Source organism: Equus asinus, chromosome 23, assembly GCF_041296235.1.
Source record: "Equus asinus isolate D_3611 breed Donkey chromosome 23, EquAss-T2T_v2, whole genome shotgun sequence".
NCBI classification, from domain to species: domain Eukaryota; kingdom Metazoa; phylum Chordata; class Mammalia; order Perissodactyla; family Equidae; genus Equus; species Equus asinus.
In genome coordinates, this window is record NC_091812.1 from 23,495,128 (window position 1) to 23,514,037 (window position 18,910).

Below are 18,910 nucleotides of genomic sequence, written 5' to 3' on the forward strand. Positions count from 1 at the left end.
ATAGCTTGAAACAGGTCATGGTGGGATATTTACACCGCAGAAATGGACAAATATTCTGTATCAGGGCTTTTTTCGCCACAGAGCCAGTTGCTAAACATTTGCCAGTAGACCAATAAATAACCATACGCAATAACTATGACAGCGCTGTGTGATAATTTTAAAGTAATTCAGACAATAATTGCAACAGGAATTGAGAGAAGGGAGTTATCACTGTGTGTGTGTGTCCAAAAAAAAGACTTGATAGAGAAGAGAAGAGCTTGAATTAGACATTGCCTTGGAGACAATACACATAATTTGAGTCTGTAGCTTGTGCTTTTATGGTTTGTACTTTTGACGTCCTATCCAAGAAAACTTTTCATTTTCCACAAAATTCTCTATGCTTTTGTCTAAAAACATCATAGTTTCTCAAATTAACTTTGTGGTATGAGGTTCAGTTTTTCTCCCAATGCCTTAGTTGAGAATATCAAAAGCTCTCCTCTGAATACCATCAAGACATATTACTGAATGCTGCATATGCCCCATTCCTTTTTTCTCTGGTTCTCAATTCCCAGCACTAGTTCTGTTAAATTCATGAGTCTTCAGCCGCCATAAGAGCAGAGGTCTTATGTTCAAAACCACCTGTGAGTCTGGTCCGACGGCGAGTCTTGCTCTGAAGTCTGTTCTACCACTAGCTGCTCTGATGCTCGATCATTGATCTGGGCATCATTTCCCCCATGAGGAGCACAGAGGAGCTCCTGAAATACAGCCGAACAAGAGGCATTCATTTTAACTTCAGCAGAATCTATGCAGAATGTCCATGTTTTTAATACATCTCGCTCTTACTCGCACTGCACCAAAACCCTACTCAATTCCTCAGATTGTCATCTCCCAGGTTTTATTCCATCTCTTCTCTTCATGGGGTCAGCTGAAGATGAAAGACGCTTTTCTTCCCAAGAAGAGCTTCAGTGTCTTGAGCCTCATAACTTCTTGTGTAATTTCATGTCGGTTCTCTCTTAGGGCACTGGCTCCAAGAGCTGATTGATGTGGAGGAGTTTTCTGCAGTGGAGATGATCACTAACAATTCGCTGCCCTACTCCTCCACATTCTTTTCACGTCAGTTTTCAGGGAAGAAGACTTTTTCCTTTGGGTTATTTTCACTCTAATGATTCCTTTCTTGCAAAGCCTACTGAAAAAATAATTTCATGGTTAGAATAAAAACGTACATTTTTATTTAAAATACAGGTCTTTGTTTCCTGGTTTATGACCACACATCTATATGATAGACTTGTAGATAGGTCTGGGGAGAAATTTTGAACACAAGAGACTCCAAAGTCACAGTAAAGTCTCTGAGAACACTGAGTCTTCCTTTCATGTACTTTCAGGCCACATCCTGCAATTTATACGGAAGGTCACTGGAAACATTAGGTGTTGGCACTGAGGGTTTTTCAAGGGAAGTTAAAAACATCATTGCTTAGATTGATTTAATAATAGAATAGCTAACTATCTGTGTGAAATGGTTTAAAATCATATGGTTTAGAGTTGAGCAAAGATCTTCAGAGGAGAGAAATCATGGAATGGGGTAATGAGCCCAATTTTTCAGGCCATATAAATCTAGGGCTGAATTCTGGGTTTTGTGGATACTCGTGATGTGACCTTGTGCATTTGACTTAAACTCTCTGTGTCTCAGCCTTTTCATTTGTCCAGTGGATGTACAGAAACTACCTCAAAGTGTTACGATTATGAATGACATGAAGGAAAGAAAGGTATCTGAAGCTGTTGGCATAACTTGCCTGGTACTCAACAAATATTGCTCATCGTCCTTCTTCCTTAAGAGGAAGACAGATCAGGTATGGGGGAAGTCTGGGAAAATCCCCAAATGGAGCTTGTTTTTTCCTAGTAGAACTATGTAATACCTCTTTTCTTTTGGGGAGAAATGATGGGACTAATAAATTACGATGCTTCTTGCATCTGCCTAGTCATGGAGAAGATGACACATGCTCCGGGGCTCAAGGCTGCTCAGACCACTGAAAAATCCCACAGAGGACGAAAGTAGGACTGGTGAAATGTAGATATATTTGGTATTGAATTTCAGAGGATAAATAAAAGACAAAGTTGACTAGTTGGACCAAACAGAGAGAAGTCATGGACTACTTGGTGCAGACCAGAGCTAGACTAGCAACCAAGCTGCTGTTGCTTTGACCAGCAGTCCTGCCTCTACCCCTGACCAACTCCTTCAGCACCTTGAATTGCTTATTCCCCTTTGCTGTTCCACAGTCTCACGTCTGCTTTCACAGTGTCCACGAAGATTAGTGGTTCTCAACCCTTTTCATCTTCTTTCCTTTCCCTCAAATGCACATGTGAGTGCATACATGTAATTTTTCATACCATCTCTGAGCAGGTGTAGCTCCCCTGAGTCCATGGTCATCAGGACAAGAAACTCTGTATCTAGGTGACACATGCTAGAACACTAGCCATGTAAAGAAAACTTTACGGGCCATCTGCTTTATTGTGGGGACCATAATATTTTTACTGTTGGTGAGAATTATCAATTGATTGATAGTAATCAATTATCAATCACTCAATGAAGCCAAGAAACCAAGAAGTAATTGATAAACCATTTTCCAGGCATCATGGGAGGATACAGGATTTTAAAACATGATCCTTGTTTTACCTATGAGAACACTGATTTATGGACTGTTGGGTAACAAGCGCCCACAGCCTCTATGTAGCAAGACTTGTGTTTGACTCCAGGGCTTAAAATTCTAATTCCAGGGCTTTTTCCTCCCCAGAACAACTGCTTTGAAATGTCAGAAATACCGACAGAGTGGAGAATATTCTTTTGTGTAAATGCATAACAGACCATGATTGTTTTTAGGTGTCTGTAAGTGGGGGAGCTCCGTAAAGGCTGGAGAACATAGGGAAAACTTCTATCCAAATGTTATGCTTGGATAGACAATCTACCAAAGGATGAGTAAGACATGGCTAAGTGAAGAAGGATCAGATGGTTAATATTAATTTCACCCAGATGTTTCTAGAAGGATGGGAATTATTTTGAAGCCCAAAGAGTAAATTACTGGTGTAGTAATTCCTATTACTTCAAATCCAGTTTTAAATATAGATGTGTTTATTTAGTCAATGTTTTTCTTTTTCTACTTACATCTGATATTTTAAGATGGAGAAAAAGAAGAAGGTATGTGGGATCTAGTCAATTCACCACACATTTATTTATTTGTTACTTAGAAATAATAGGCAATAATGAACAACAAGCAGTCCTTACTCTGAAGAAACTGATTCTGATTGGGGAATTATGACTTCAACTATGCCTAAGGAATTCAGAATATAAAAATTCTTGATAATTTTTGGTCTTTTTAACACTTTTTTCAGGCTTCGGTTAGTAAGTAAAATAAGAAAACTTAAACCTATTTTTTTTTTTGGAGGAAGATTAGCCCTGAGCTAACATCTGCTGCCAATTCTCCTCTTTGTGCTGAGGAAAACTGGCCCTGAGCTAACATCCGTGCCCATCTTCCTCTACTTTGTATGTAGGACACCTGCCACAGCATGGCTTGCCAAATGGTGCCATGTCCGCACCCGTGATCCGAACCTGTGAACCCCGGGCCACCAGAAGTGGAACATGCAAACTTAACCGCTGCGCTACTGGGTAGGCCCCTAAACCAGTATTTTTACAATGGGTCCCAAATACATTTTCACTAGAAACAGGTAAATATCACTCCACAATTTTAACTGAGGCTAACAACATGGTATACAGCCTTTGAAACTACTACATTTAATCTGTGCCTCTTGTTTTATTTAAAGCAATTAAATTGGTTTATAAATTATGATGATGCTACTGGGAGAACTTTTAAGCTCTCAACTTGCCTTGATGCAAAGCGCTGTCATGTGAATGGTTCTGTGTATGTAAAATGATTATAGGCTATATTTATTGAGTACCATGCTGAGTACTTTACAGGAATTATCTTGTTCAATCTCCGTAACAGTGGCATGCTGCGCCATTATTACCGTTATTGTCCCCATTCTACAGATGAGAATGTCGCCAAAGGAAGCCTAATAGTCTAGTTAGAAGGGCAAAAAGGCTTGAGGGATTGTACTCTCCAAATACTCAAGTACGAAGAATTTAGTAGTAGCGACAAATAATTTCCTCTTACCATTTTATCTAACAATTTTTCATTTGTTCATCATTAAAAGAGAGAAGTGTCGAAATTGCTGGACTACCTTTGGATCACCCTTGCATGTGAGCCTGGAAGTCTCAGCTCAAGGTGGGTGTTTTCCATGTAGACTTGCTGCTGAGTTTCTTAAGCTAGAAGTTCTAGAAGGTCCATGTTTATGCAGATTATGGACTGCCTTGGGCTTTATGACAAGAAGCCATTCCACTGCATAATAAGAAAATTATTATTATTAAAATATATTAAACTACATTATAGTTCTTTAGTATCTTAATTGCCTTGCATCATTACATGCATTATGTGGAAATGCATCATATGCTCTATATGAAGAATAATGCACTACATTATGTCTTCACACTTTACTAGCTAATTGTGAACCTGTTTCCCCTGTTTGAATGCAGCTTGGTTTCCTGGCAACTCAGAGAAGTTAAGTAAGTGGCCCAAGTTGACACAACCAGTAAGTGAAGAGCCAGGATTCAAACCCAGGCCTGAATGATTCCAGAAACCTATGCCCTTCACTCGGGCTGCTTCTGCTCCAATACAAGATTTACTTTCTATCACACTCATGTGATCCAAGTTTGAATCATAAATTTTACAAATATATTAGAATCACTCTATATGTAAGAGCATAAAGAACACACCTTGGGAAATTATGGGCCAGAAAAATCTGGATGTACATGACTTATCATCATTATTTAGAGAACCATCACCCTGTGCTGTGGTCATATGGAATTATTTATGGAAACTCAGCCAAACCAAACACAGAGGAGCTGTCCATTGTATGTGTAATTACATGTTAAATGAGATTTTCTATATTGTTTTGGTTAAATGCTCAAGAAAATAGATGGCTCTTATTCTCACCTTCCAAATTGAGGGGTGAATCTACTTGGCCTGAGCTACAAAAGAAGATGGTCAAAAAACAGTTGGAGTGTTCAGCTTCCTGCCAAGATGGAATAACAGGGATCAGTTTTACCCTCCCTCCTGGGAGGTCGAGGATAGTAACTGTTCCCGCCAGCCACACTGGAAAACCTCATGATGTGTAAGACTTTGGAAAGCACTCAGAAGGGTTCAGTCTCAGAGGAAGGAATAATTAGCCCGAGCCTGACCACCACTCTGGCCCCACCTAATAAATCTTAAAAGCAAGACCTGAAAGGATCATAGTGTTTTCAAGTTATTTAACCATAATGAGATGCCACTATACAACTATTTGAATGTCTAGAAAAGAAAATCCAAGCATACAATTGTTGGCGAGGATGTTAGAAACTGGAACTCTCATACACCACTGGTGGGGGTATAAAATATTATACCCAATTTGGAAAATAGGCAGGTTCTTGTAAAGTCAAATATGCCCCAGCCATTCCACTCCTAGGTACTCTCCCAGGAGAAGTGAAAAAATCGTCTTTACAAAGATTTATATATGAATGTTCATAGCAGCTTTATTCACAATAGCCTCAAAATGGAAACAACCAAAAGGTCCATCAAAGGGTGAATCAATATATCAATCATGGCATAGTCGTACAAGAAAATACTGTTCAGGGATTAAAAAGCAGTGAACTATTGAACATGAATGAATCTCAAAATACTGTGCTGAATGAAAGAAGCCAGACAAAAAAGAGTACATAATTGCACAACAATGTGAATGTACTTAATACCACTGAACTGCACACTGAAAAAGGGTTAAAATGGTCAATTTTATGTCATGTATATTTTGCCACAATAAAAATGCAAGTCCATGCTGTGTGATTCTGTTTATGTACAAATCTAGAAAATCAACCAATCTGTAGCTACAGAAAGCAGATCAGCGGTTTCTGGAGGGACCAGGAGGGAGAGGGGAGGATTACAAAGGGAGATGAGCAAGCTTTTTGGGGTCAGGGCACGTTCATTATGTTGATGGTGGTGATGGCCTCATGGGTATATGCATATGCCAAAACTTTTCAAATTGTACACTTTTAAATATGTTCAATTTATTATATGTCAAGTATACTTCAGTAAAGTTATTTTTTAAAGAAATAACTTCCGCTGATCACCTCCTCTAGCTTATTCAGGAGATTAAAAATGCCAAAAAAAGTTTGGAGATAAAAAGAGGACTTCTTTATGACTTGTGAATGTGCTCAGAATCCTCTTCTCTATAGAGATGGGATAGGAGCATCCTTATCGTTCACTCAAGAGGAGCTTCAACAAAAAATTTGGAGAGCTTCATATGTGACTTCCGGATTTTGTAGGATGCTGTTGGTTGGTTTCTGTCACATCTGAGATGCTTCAGGAGTGAGAGATTGGCTGAATGACCTGGACCAGCAGACTGGGAGGCTAAGTGTCACAAAGTAACTGCCCTGCTACAGACTTTAGGTCAAAATGATGCATTTTTCCTGGTCCCATCTTATAGCGGTTGTCCTGTAGGGTGATGCGGACCCAACATAGCAAGTCTTTGCAGAGGTGGACCATTAGGACCCAGGGGCTGAAGAAAGAATCCAAGGTGGCCATCTGGAACTGCTCATGACTCTTACGTCCCATGAAGCAGGAGTCTCTAAAGAATTCCAAATGAACCTCTTGAGAGGAAGAATGGGCTCTTGTACTCGAGTTGACAGAGAAAACTAATGCCAGCTTTTATTATCGTATTAGAGGGAAGCTAATAATTACTAATCAGAGACATTTTTGAGAACAAAGTGATCTGAGTTTCTATTAACTATTTTAAAATATACGCAGGGTTTGTTTTAATCAGGCATGGTAAGACATGTGGACACAGAAATGATTGTCATGAAGGAAGAAACTTTTATGCTCACAGATTCTTGGAAACAGGAGGCACGGCATGCCATGCAGGGCAATATGGGAAAGCAATAGGATCAGTCAGGAGGCAGAGGGAGTGAGGGGGAAACTGTGGGTGAGAGCCTTGATGGTGGTTTCCATGGGAATGGCAAGGCAAAGCAAAGTCAGCAGGTTTACGATTACCTCGGTCAGTAGGCCCTGGGAAATAGGGGCTTCCCCTAGTTGTCTGATACTGGCCCTGGGGTAATCAGTGCAGGTGGATAGTAGCTTTGCAGTGAGAGCCCCGTGGGAACCTGATAAAGGAGGTGGATGAGGCTCTGGTCTCTGGACTGATTAGTTTGCATTTGAAAAGCAAGTGTTTGCTATCTCCAGGAATTAGCTAACCCTGGGAGGGGCAGTTCCTTCCAGTGTCAGCAAGGCCTCAAGATGTCAAAGCCTCAGGAAATACAGAAAATAAAAAAATGACTAATACAGTAACTAAGAGTGAGAAGTTCAATCATGTGCCCAATATTTAGACCAGGCCAGGGAAAAAGTGGATCACGGCATAGTTTTGATGGGTAGTAGTGCCTTTGGAATGATTAAAAAATAGATTTTTTATAAACTATGGTTCCTGACACTTTCGTGTACGTACAGATCACCAGAGATCTTGTTAAAATGCAGGTTCTTATTCAGTAGGTCTGGGGTGGAGCCTGAGAGCCTGCATTTCCAACAAGCTATACTGCTGGTGTGAGGCAACCCATTACATAGTGAGGTTAGAAGTGGTTGAATGAGCAATAAGTAAGAATCTGAGTTAAAGTTTTGGTTCTGATACTCGTCAGTTGGATGACTCTCAACAAGTTGTTCAACATATCTGTCTTACATTCCTCACATATAAGATGGGAGTAACAGTATCCACCCCACAAGACAGTTATGATGGTTAAATGAAGTATTGCTTAATAGTGCTTAACGGAAGGAAGTCAAAAATAAGAAGAGTTGGGGTAGGGAGGGGATTCTAAGATATTTTAGGGTTTCCTAAATTGCAAAGGTGGGATAATTGAGAGATCTCATCCTTGCAGGGTTCCCTTTGACATCTGTCTGATAAGGCTTCCGTATTTCCAGTGATGGGAAGAATTCACCTGGAGCCACTCTGTTTCTACACTACTCTGTTCACTTCAAAGGATTGTTACTATTTGGAGATAAAACCAGCTGCTAACCAAGTAGTCACAGTTCTATCCCCTGAGGCAACACAAAAGAAGACAGCTCCACCCTCCCAACCCCCTCTCATGTTTCTGATACATTCAGAGATCCACATTTAACCAAGCCAACTCAGTTATTCACAATTAGTCTGTTCTCTGTGGTTGATACTGACAGCTTTTAGTAATGAGAGGTAATGAGAGTTATAGTTCATCCCTCCCACAACCCCATTACAATGAAAGACTCAGAAGTCTAAACACATTTTTTAACAAGCATGCGCAGAAACATTCATACACTCCACAGCAGACTCGATACATTCCTGTCTCTCAGTCCTTGTAAAGGTTCCAACAGCACTCTCATGAAAGAGTTACTTGGTAGAGACAATATTCCAGTGGTAAGAATCATCTAACTTTCTAGACAGAGACTAACTCCTCTGAAAAGTAGCCAAGAAAAGAGGTTGAGAATCTGTACCCAGGACAGTGTTCTGAAGAGCGTAGGCAATTGGGTTCTTTCTTATATCTTGTTTCCTCCTGCAAGGGGAGCAGGGTTTTAAAATATTTATGAATTTGAATAATCCTTTGGTTGCTTGCTTGAAGGAACAGAAACTCTTCACTCAGTTTAGATGAAGGAAGATTTATGATTAGGAAACAGGGATGTTTCACAGAATCTGAGGGTGAAAATCACAGCTGAGGCTGATGAGGATGATGCTGCTGGGTAGTGTGAACCTTCAGGAATCCAGGCCTTTCCATCTCCCTTGATCTAGTGTCATGTGATCTCTTGCCCACCCTTCCCTGACAGTTTGCTTCACATTTTCCTTTTTCTGAGGTGTATATCTTCTATTTCTCTTTCCCATGATCCTTCATGGCCATCTCGAAACAGTACCTGCAGCCCCGGGTCTATGTCAGTTCCAGAGCAGGGCACTCAGCTAACCAACTATGGTCTCTGCCTCAAGTCCAAGTTCTGAGTATGGGAAGTTGGTTGATACAACTTGAATCAGTTGTCTCCTCTTGCTCCAACCAGCAGTGGGTAGGGTAGAGGTACTCAGAGAGCTCCAGGGCCTCTCCCCAGTTGGTAAGAGCAGAGGACACAGGCAGGGAATTTGAATGGCATGTCTGCTATGGTTTTGCCATCTAAGCTGTTAACCATCAACATTGTTGTGTTAGCCAAGAAATTCAATGTGTATGCATTTTATGTGTCCATCTTGAGCGATTGATAAGAATGAATCAGGACGTTGGCAGAGGGCGGGGCCTCTTCCTTGTCATTATTGATTGCAGGTGATTACTCTTAATCAATAATTTTTGGATGGGGCTGTAGAGTCAGCTGTAAATTGTACTATATATATTCTTAGTGTACCTGCATATTTCTCCTTTTTCTGTAAGGCTATAATGAATGCCAATAATATTCCCGTAGTGTCAAAGTCCTATGGAAGGAAATGATGCTAAATCAACAGGTATGAGTAACAGCAAGACTTCATGGAACAACAGAATGAGCCCTCTTCTCATAATCAAAAGTCTCTCTCTCTGCCACTTATTGGGTAATTGACCATTTCTATGTCCTCTTCCAGTCTAATCTTCAAATCTGTAAACCAGGAATTATAGTTCTCATTACATAGTCTTCTTGTAAATATTAAATGAAATAATTATATGAGGTTATTTGTGTCTTTTAAGGTACAACGTTAAAGAAAGAAACTGAAGAAATTAAGTATAGTCTTGCTGAGCGCTTCCTCCATCTCATTCACTCCCCGTTGTGGACACAATATTGAGACAGGAGAACAGGTGCTGAGGAAATCACACACCTCCCACCACCACGTGTCTCCAAGAACACAGACTCTGCCAGGGAAGAGGGGGGCCACATTCTATTTAATTTGTGATCTTTCATATATTTAGCTCATCAAATTGTGTGGAATTGTTTTTTCTACCGCAAGAGCGGAACAGTGTGTTTTGGGTAAAGTGGGACATCAGCAGAGTTTGAGAAAGGGGCTGCATTTGGGAGGATGGTGGTCGATTTTATGTGCTCAGAACTTCCCAGGGCGTGGCCACAGCTGCTAAAACACAGATCCCAAAGTGAGGTCCTAATATTTTTCCAAATTTTGAAAAAGTTTCTCCTGTTCTTGAAAGACTGATAAAATTACCTGAAGGTAAGATGTTTTCGTTGTTTCCCCTCAATTTAAGCTCTTACACCTTCAATCTTGTGCATGTTATAGTCAATGAAGGCCATTAGTTCAAATATTACAAAAACTACGTGCCATTTAAAGCAAGCACTTGGGCTTGAAATGAGCTCCATTGCGTTTAATGTATCTTTTCTAGAGACATTTTATTGACCAGACAGCCCAATTAGGTTTGTAAAATAATGTCAAGAAGATCTGCCTTATATGTCCTCTCTGTTAATAGCCCTTATGACTCCATTAAATTTGCTCTTAAACAGGAGTTACTGCTTATATGGGGAGAACAGGAAATTCGTATATTGCACATATAGAACTGTTGCTTTCAAGCCGGTTTTCCAGAATACTTAAAGGCATAGCAGCTGTCAGTACAGCTCCTGATAAAGCCATTTTCTTTGGTGACTCTCTTCCTTGTTAGAACTCCAATAATTGAACAGGGTGTTATTGCGCCATCTTGGAAATCCGCCTGAATCATTTGGAAAGGAAAAAGGTTTCAGTACTGACTTCAATAGAAACACAAAGTTTCTACATGAAAGGCTTTGCTTTTAGCCTGCGCAGCCATATGGAGACTGAGAGGGTGGCCGATTATTCTCAGAATTGGTCAAGCATTCAAAGGATATCTGTCAACAAAGAAAGTGTATTTGGGTGTGTGATGTCACCTGAGATAGCCTTGTTCAGCATCCTGGAGACTGAGTCCTTTACCTCTGCCCTCAGCTGCCAGCTCCAGAGCCCGGCGCATGAGGTGTTTGACCCAAGGTCTTCAGCCTTTTCAACAGGCAGCAACTGAATGAGAGGAGATGCCTGCTGGAGGTGTGATGTTTTTGAAAGAGGCTAACAGCCATTAATGATTAAGTATCTAGGTACTAAAGTTTTTTCCTTTTTGCAATTACTGATTATAGCTTTTAGCTGTGTAACCCACCCATTGTTAACTGTGGGGCTTAGGCAATATGCTATCTGATTCCCACTAGGCTCCTATAGATAACATCTCCCTGGAGCCTGGGTCACCATGGTAATGTATGTGTGAACTGTTTTTCAGGAATTAGAACTCCTTTGTCCACTTCAGGCTGGTTGAGACTACTAACTCATCAACCAGGCCCATGCAGATGTCCGATAGGCGACCTTTTGACGTCAAGAGGCTAAAAACTCCACCCTCAGCCATGCTAACGCCACCATTTGGTGAACATGGCTCCTATGAAGAGGCATGGAGTCTGACTATGCTTATGCAGATCATCAATGACCTCACCTCTCCTCACCTACAATCATCAATCTCCACACTTCTGACCATCTTGCCCCCTATCCCATAAATATCCCTGAGTCCCCTATTTTCAGGGAAGTGAATTTGAGGCTCATACTCTCACTTCCTCACGTGGCTGCCTTGTGATTAAACCCTCTCTCCGCTGCAATCTCATCTCAGTGTTTGGCTTTCTAGGCAGTGGGCAAAAATGAACCTGATTCGGTAACATTTTAAGACTCGTCAATGGCAGGTTTAAAAAAAAAACCTGCTCAAACTACGTTGTCTTAGTTCAGATAATGCTTGATGTTGTGTCACATAATGCCTGTAATCTCTGCAAAATTTTAACACAAGAGACGTTTATTTCTTGAGCTTTTAAAACCTACTTGATGAGGTTGGGATGGCTGCCCAGCATTATTTCAGGAACCTACGCTAATGAGGCTCTAATATCTTCACCATGTGGTTTTCAACATTGCCCTGGGTGTTGACACCTAGCTGGCCTGTGAGCAAAGAGAGCTAGTGGAGAATCATGGGGGAAGTTTTTATTCTCGAGCCTGAATGTAAAGAATAGCACTTCCTCTCACATTCTGTTAGTCAGGGATAGTCACATGACCACAACTAACTGCAAAGGAGCCTGGGAATGTAGTTTGGCTGTATGTCCAGAATGAAAGGGAATGGTTTGGTAGACAGGAGGCCAGTCTGCCATATAGCTTAAACCAAATGGGATTTGTAATAAGAGTATAGGGGTTCTCACAGAATCCTAGGCCTTCAGGAAGAGAAGAATCCTAGAAATAAGACAGCACTCTCTCTTTCTCTTCCTTTTTATTTTTGTGCTACGGTTTTTTCCACTCTCTCTCTGGGCAGACTTTTTTCTTCTTTTAAGCTACTCCTTTATCCACAAGGCAGAATAAGGCTGCTCCACAGCCCTGTTTTCACGTTGTGGTCTTGACTGCATGCAGAAATTAACTACTTCCTGAATTCCAACTCCAAATTTCTAGGCAAGAGAATTTGATTGGCCCAGGCTGCCCGAGTTCCAATCAACTGAGACAGACAGTCAGGGTCCCAAAGTGCAAACCTGGCTTCTAGATCCCTGGTCCCCCTCTGCTGTGACCCTGTGGATGAAGGAGACAGTTTCCAGAAATGGATGATTCTGAGCTGGACCACCAAAACTGTTCAACTGTTAAAATGGCAGGTTTCAAAATGTACTCAGGCCTTTTCAGCCACAGACTGTCTGCTGCCAGAAAGCAAGAGGTGAAGTTCTTTTGACTACGGCTCTGATATCTCCATCTCTCTCCTCTGTCACCCATTTCTTTGCATTTGTTACTTTGTGATATGTTTGTATATCCTGACTCAGCTTGTCACACCACCACTTCTATGTCTTGGGACGGACAGAGCTACTTCCATAAACATAAATATGCAACAGGTCTAGTTTTTATTTAGAGTGTTTTTCATTTTTTACAGTGCCAGCTCCCTCAAGCTAGTAAAACCAGTGACCTAAAACATGAAATTAATGAAGCATGCAAGAGAACGGAGAAGCTAGGAAGGATGCTCAGGATTTCCTTTATCCTGGAGTCTGTGGTATTCTGTCACTATTATGGAATATGTCACCATTACGGAATGCTCTATTTCAAGATTTATCTTATTTGTAAGGTGAGGGAGAAATACATCCCGAAATAAATCTGCTCACTTTGGTTTTCACTGTAGGCTTACAAAGTGCTCACTATGGGATGATGAATCAAGGCTCAGCTTGGTGATTCATTAAATATCTTTGAGCCTCATCTGTAAAATGGGGATAATACATAGCTCAGGGATGCTGGGAATATTAAGTATAACGATGTATGTTAAAGAACTTTGTAGGGTCCTCAACAAGTTAAACGTAGAATTACCATATGATCCAGCAATTCCACTTGTAGGTATATACCTAAAATAATTGAAAACAAGTGCTCAAACAAAAACTTCTACACGAATGGGCCTAGCAACACTATTAACAATAGCTAAAAGGCAGAAACAACCCAAACGACCATCAAGTGATAAATAGGTAAATAAAATGTGGTGTGTCCATACCAAAGAATATTATTCAGCCATGAAAAGGAATGAAGTACTAATACATGATATGACATAGATGAACCTTGAAAACATGCTAAATGAAAGAAGCCAGAAACAAAAGACCACATGTTGTATTATTCCATTTATATGAAATATCCAGAACAAGGAAATCCATAGGGTTAGAAAGCAGATTAGAGGTTTTCAGGGGTTAGGGGAAAGGAGAAATGGACAGTGACTGCTTCATGGATTCAGGGTTTCCATTTGGGGTGATGAAAAGTTCTGGAACTAGATAGTGGTGATGATTGCACAATGGCACAAATGTACTTAATGCTGCTACATCGTATACTTTAAAATGGTCAAATTGGTCAATTTTATGTTGTTTTAATTTTACTACAATAAAAAAAGTACACCTATCACCCTTAGCCCCTTTAAAAAAAATCTTTGTAGGTACTAAAGTTCTATGGGAGGTTAGGCCATGCGTCATTCTTTTGCCTTTTATTAAGTGGCGGTCCCGGTCAGGTGCAGGCATCTTGTTTCTCTCTGATACTTGGGGTTTCCTCATAACCTCCCAATGCCCCAGTCAAGGACCAGTTCCAGTCTTTGCCTCTTCAAGTCCAGGTCCTTCTCCTCACTCCTATGAAGAAATGTTCATCATAGTTGTTTATTTAAGAACGAAGAGAGGTGGATAGATGCTGCTTCTAAGTTTTCCTCTAAATAATCAATGAATCATTCTTCAGCTAATGGCTACTTAGCTTTCTTCAAAATAGTGAAGATTAGGTTGCACAGTGAAAAGGAACAAAGCATGGAAAGGTCCAAGTTCTGGCTTGTGGTGGGGTTTATTAGTGCTTACCCATTTTCAGTTCTTCTCTCCTTTGTGGGCATTGAGAAGAATGGATTTCCCAGCTCCCTCAGTGCCTAGGTAGAATTATTTGATTGACTCTAACAAATGACATGGAGATACTTAAGGGACAGTGTGCCACCTCCTGCTCTCTCTTCCTCTGCTGCAATGACCCTTCCACAGGGGAACATAAGGGAAGAGAAAAGCCCTGATAGTGTAGGGACACTGATGGGAGTGATGTAGACTGATCTTTGAGACTTAGAAGAAAAGAAGGAGGGGATTGTCTGTCTAGGACCAAGCAAGATCCCTAGGGGAGAATGCTTCCAGGAGATTCCAGGATCCATACCATCTCTTTCCCTAATCTCCCTGGACTCTTCACTTCTGTTCAGACCAGTCAATTACAGGTGGTACTTTATTAGCTCCAGTCCCTGGGGATCAAAGGATGAACCATACACAGGCCCTGCCATCAGGAAATGCATAGTCCAATGGAAGAGACAAAAAGAGGAAAGATACTTAGAATACAGTGAGGTTAGTGTGACAACAGAGTAAATCTAGAGAGCTGCGGAGCACAAAGCCGGACTCTGCAACCCAGTCTGATGGGCAGGGGGTTAGGGAAGCCTTCTAGAGAGGGGTGGCTACCGAGCTGAGACTGGGATGGGTTGGGTTCTGAGGAATTTAGAAAGGTAGTTTTGTTCTCACTCTCGGGACCACATCAGAAAAAAAAGTGGTTTGGACATTTCAATTTGAAAATCAAAACCATTTCTCATGAAACATCATTGTATGTGGTGGTCACTCTAGTCTTGCTGGGAGGAGAATTCTCTCAGCAGCAATTCTAAGAGAGAGTAGAGCATGGTGGGTTGTAAGTTCTGCTATGGGATCAGACACACCATTTCGGTGCTGGCTTAGTCTCTTTCTAACTGTGACTTTGGGAAAATTACTTCTTTATGCCTCAGCTTTCCCTTTGTTTTAAATCTGAAAATGATTATCTATTGGGGAGATTGAAGCTTATATCTCAAAAACTTGATAGCGTTTACAATGATATGGTTAAATTGACAACGGCAAGTTGTTTTAAGACCTTAACTAACATACTGACACTGTTTCACTGGAAAAACACTGTCTAAATTCCAAATAACTGACCCAAAAGAAACACAGGGGGATCCAAACCACTTAGGAGGGAGACTACAACTTTATTTTAGCAGTGTGAAATTATTGCTGCCATTTTCTGGCACCTGCTGAAGAGGAAGCTTGTCAGTGGGATCCAGGGTATGTTTTGTGAATAGGAATATAGTGCTTCTCTTATAGGCCTCCGCCCTCGTTTACCCTATTTGGAAATTCATAACCAGCAGAGTTACTTTTATCCTCTGTCTTTGTCTTTGCCTTTGACTAATAGGTACATCCTTAGGAAATGGTTCCAGATAGGGATGCTGAGCACACAGTCCCTTCATGGGCTTATTCTTGGAGTTCTCCTCTTCTACCCAGCCCTCAGAAGCCCTAGAGGAGAGGCAACACTGGGCAGACACCCAGGTGCCACAGCAGAGGAAGCTTAAGGGCAGAAACTGCTGCTTCTAGAACTTGCTTGAGGGGGCTAAGAACTGACTGCCCTTAAATCTGAAATTTCTTTGCCCCTGGGTGTTAGGCTATTGCACTGTCGTGGGCAGGCAGAAGGAGATTCTGCTCCTTAGACTCTGAGGGCTCAAGAAACTGCCAAAGCTGTATAATCAAGCACTTGAATAAGCTCTTAATGAGGCTGTCAATCTGCAGACCACATACCTTGGCAGAAATTGGGACATGCTAAGTGGAAGGAATTAATCGAGATTTGAGGATTGGATGGTGGGTCACTTGCCTCTAATGTTTGAAAAGAAGTGAGGAGCTGAAAGTGAGCATCTTTCGAATTACTTTGGTGTCAGGGTAAATGGATATTAAAATATGTGACCCTCCCTGACAGCTTCAGGCTGCTTTTCAGAGAGCGAAACTTACGGGATGGCATGGTAATTAATGTCAAGAAGCTTTTATAAGTTGACATCATTCTGAAAAGCACAGCGTCTGAAAGGAGTAAGTATATTTCTGGAAAAGATATTTTTCAGGAGGTTTTAGTGGGCTGAGGTGTTCTTTCCAGGTGGTGCTTTCTGATGTCACATTAATCGAGGACGGTCATTGCGCATCCACAACTGTGAAGACAGTAAATCGCAGGCCTGTTCTCTTCCCTCTGGAAGAGTCCTGGGGATAAGGAACGTGGGGGTGTCTAGTGAACCTGAACCATACCAAGGCTCCCCTAGGTTGTTTTACCAGGTGACGCTTGCAAAATAGATGACAGAAGGTAGATAACACTTCAATCTTTAGTGGTCTCAGGTTTTAAATTCTAAAGGGAAAAACAAATCCAGTCAGTGACAGAATGAAGTTCTATATTTACATTTTTAAGTTTATTAAGAAATGAGTAATGATCTCTTTTTAGAACTCTCTGACCCTCCTTTAACTTTTGCTCCCCTCTTCCTCACACCTGTTCACCTCACCCTTCAGGGGTCTCTTAATGAGGAGGAGAAGAAAACCTAGTTCAATCTCTGCCTCTTGCCTTCTTTAGTGGCCAAATCCGTAATTACTCTTATTTTGTTCCTCCGTTTTCTTCAGCAAAGCTCTGGCACAGCGTCCAGATCCCCTCTTCAGTCAGTATATGCAGACTCCTGCTGTTTCGAGGGCCGAGACCAATGGTTAACACCAGCCAACCTTCTCTGGGGACATTTCCGCTCCCTGGCCTAGAGAATCCTGGGGTTTACAACTTCTGCACCTGATGCTGATCATTGACTTATAAAGAAGACAAAGCTTTGCCTCCTTCCCTAAGGTGGGACTATGCCGGATCTGGCCATGGCTAGACTTTGCCTGAAACCACATTCTTTCTGGTGTATTCTCTTCTCTCACTTCTGTGTAGGATTTTCCTGAGAAGCACAGGCTCGCTCAGTCACGGGTGCCCCAATCACTCATTCTTTCTAGGGGACTCCACTGAGCAACTCGTGGTCCCACTGGGGCTTTTGAGAATATTTATCGAGTCAAGTGATTTCATATAAATGTCGGAGAGTTCACAGGTCTTCAGAGTCATATTCACTTTAAAAGAAGCCACTTGTCAGCAGCTATTCATCCCTAATTGGTGAAATTTCATTCAATATGATAACAGACTGAACGTTTTAAGACAGTGTGGGAGACAATTCTCAGGGGAGTTATTGTTGATCCTATTTATCTTTTTAGAACAATCTATTGCATGCTTTAATGCCACAAAATGGTTGATGTCATAAATATAAGTATCAGAAAAATTAAAATAAGAAAAGAATTATTAGAAGACACAAGAGAACATAGTTTTGAGGAATTATCCTCTAAAACCCTAGGGCGGGTTAATGCTCACTATGTAGTAAAGGAAATCTTGCTCCCGGTGAGGGCCAGGTGGAGTTTCCCATCATTCTCTTGCACTCGGGCCTTTGTAAGTCATGTGGAGCATTGCAAAGTGACTGATGGTTGTCCAGTGGGAAACAACAATGATAACAATAGGAATGAGAAATATGACATATAAAAAATAGTGTGGCTATTCAGGAACAGTTTTCACATGGACAAGTATAGTTTTCTATGTTGTGGTCAGTGTTAGAACATGCAATTTTTACACACAAGAAACTTAGATGAAACATATGGGTATATTCCCAATAGAGAAGATAGTTTATCATTAAAATGGGTGATTGAGGTAAATGTTCCCTATTTTTTTCCTGTTAGACAAAAGAACAGAATTGTTAAAAAAAAGATGCACACAATCTAGAAGAATAAAAAGTAAAATTAGAAAGCTTCCTTGCCTTTCACTTCTTGTTTCTACTTTTCCAGAGACAAGCACCATTTGCTGTATACTTTTTATATCCTTCCAAATATTATTTTTTGTACACACAAATATATAATAAGATGTATATATGCTTGTATTATCACAAAGGCACATTTATAGATTTTCTAAACCTCTAAATGGAATCATATTGTAATTTTGTTCTTCAACAGCATTCTGTCTTCACTCAACAGTATATCATCTATATCCTTCTATGTTTGTACATACAGAGCCACCAGATTATTTTCTAAATGGCTGTATACTGTATTACAGAATAATGTACCATTATTTAACCATTTAACAGATTTATGTTTCTCTGAATGTCTTTAACAATAAGGAAAGTGATTATTGGCTAACTTAGTTAAAATTTTAGGCATATTTTTAGAGAAAGTCAGAATAGGAGCCAAATCACCAATTCAACTTATAAAATATTTGTTCTCTATTGGAAAGCACGATATGACTTTCAAAGGTGTTTTGTTTGGTTTTGTTTTTTATAATTCTGATTCTCTAATCTAAGTTGGAGATGAACAATTGCCTGTGTTGTACTACGTTCAAGAAAATTTGAGAAAGAAGTAAGAACTTTGGAGTCAGACAGACTTGATGGTCAATCCTGGTTCTATCTATTATCAACTATATCATCTTGGCAAATTATTTAAACTCCTTTTAGCCTCAGTTAGTTGCCTTGTTTGTA

At 40.6% G+C, this 18,910-nt stretch overlaps 1 long non-coding RNA gene across 2 annotated transcripts in view; it reads left to right on the plus strand.

The window, feature by feature from the left end:
* The first annotated feature begins 1,529 nt into the window (after window positions 1-1,529).
* The window catches only part of LOC139041692 (uncharacterized), a 68,308-nt gene continuing 50,927 nt past the window's right edge, over window positions 1,530-18,910 (plus strand). Inside the window, exons 1-4 of one of the 2 annotated variants that reach the window (XR_011497366.1) lie at window positions 1,539-1,826; window positions 3,523-3,637; window positions 4,183-4,253; window positions 4,562-5,889. This is a non-coding gene — a long non-coding RNA (uncharacterized lncRNA). Of the gene's footprint in view, window positions 1,827-3,522; window positions 3,638-4,182; window positions 4,254-4,561; window positions 5,890-18,910 lie in introns of those variants that run through there. The other variant, XR_011497367.1, reaches the window with a different exon arrangement.